The following is a 1,539-nucleotide window of genomic DNA, read 5'->3' on the forward strand; positions in this document are numbered from 1 at the left end:
TTCATTCTATCTTTCTTTTTTGTTTCTCACTTCCTCTCCTTTCTTTCCATTCACCCCTCTTCTCTTTCTCCTCTCTCATTGCTTTCATCCTCTCCTCTCTCTTCTCCCTCTCTCTTTCACCCTCCTCTCCCTCTTTCCTTTCTTCCTCTCCCCTCTCCTCTCTCTCTACTTTCATCCTCCTCTCTCTCATTTCCTCTCCTCTTTCTTCACTTTCCTTCCCCCTCCCTCTCCTCTCCTCTCTCTTCTCTGTTGCTCCTTTCATTCCCCCTCTTTCTCCTCTCCCTACCTCTCTCTCCCCTTTCACCCTCAGCTCATCTCCATCTTTTTCTTTTCTTCCTCTCTCACCTCTCTCTCCTTTTCCCTTTCTCCTCTCTAATTGCTTTCACACCCCTCTTTCTCTTCTCCTCTCTCTCTTTTTCCTTCCTCCCTCTCTCCTCTCCTCTTTCTTCCCTCCCTGCCTCTCTTTCTCCTCTCTCTCTACTTTCAACCCCTCTCTTTCTGCCCTTTTTCTATCTCTCCTTCCTAATCTCTCTCCTTCACCTCTCCCTATCGCTCTCTCTCTCTCTCTCTCTCTCTCTCTCTCTCTCCCCTATTGCTCTCTCTCCTCACACACACACTCACCTCTCTATCACTTTCTCCTTTCTTTTTCTCTACCCTTCTATTCCTCTCATTTATTTCACTGCTCCTCCCTCTCTCTACCCCTCCCTCCATCTCTTCTCTTTCTCTCTCTCTTCTCTCCCCTTCTCTCTCTCTCTCCCTTCTCTCTCTCTCTCTCTCTCTCTCTCTCTCTCTCTCTCTCTCCCCCCCCCCTCTCTCTCCCCCCCATCCCCCCTTCTCTCTCTCTCTCTCTCCCCTTCTCTCTCTCTCTCTCTCCCCTTCTCTCTCTCTCTCTCTCCCCTTCTCTCTCTCTCTTATATTTTCTTGTAATTGTTACAAATGATCTCTATAAGCTCATCGGAACATTTTATATTTTGCTTTGTCGGCCTCCCCGATCTTTGTTGATATTGATCACATTGTCGGGGGAGATGAAGGTTTTGTAGGATCAATAATAAAATAATCAATACGACATTTGGACAGAAGTTTGGCCGGAGTTCCTCTTCAGGTTTATTCTGCATTACAGTGGCCGGGCTCATTCTGCTCGGGATCAATGGCAGGGATGGATTGCTCTTCGGCCTCTGTGCTGAGAACCCCCCAAATATTTGGAGTCCACAAAGAAAGGAGACAATAAAAAATAAATAATTTCCAGAAAATCCTTTTAGCTCCGCCTCCCTCATAAGCCTTCTGTGTCCATTGTACTGCGTGCTTCAATACACAGTGTACCGGACATCGTTATCTCTGTAACCCCGAATGAGGAAAACAATGTATGACATCCTCTATGAAGAGCCTCTGACCTCCAGCAAAGGGCCAGACCTTATATCTGACCTCCGTCCCTCCCTTCAGTCTTCTATCTGACCTCCGTCCTTCCCTTCAGTCTTCTCTCTGACCTTCGTCCTTCCCTTCAGTCTCCTATCTGACCTCCGTCCTTCCCTTCAGTCTTCT

The sequence above is a fragment of the Nanorana parkeri genome, unplaced genomic scaffold (assembly GCF_000935625.1).
Source record: "Nanorana parkeri isolate BGI_ZX_2015 unplaced genomic scaffold, ASM93562v1 scaffold2200, whole genome shotgun sequence".
Taxonomy (NCBI): domain Eukaryota; kingdom Metazoa; phylum Chordata; class Amphibia; order Anura; family Dicroglossidae; genus Nanorana; species Nanorana parkeri.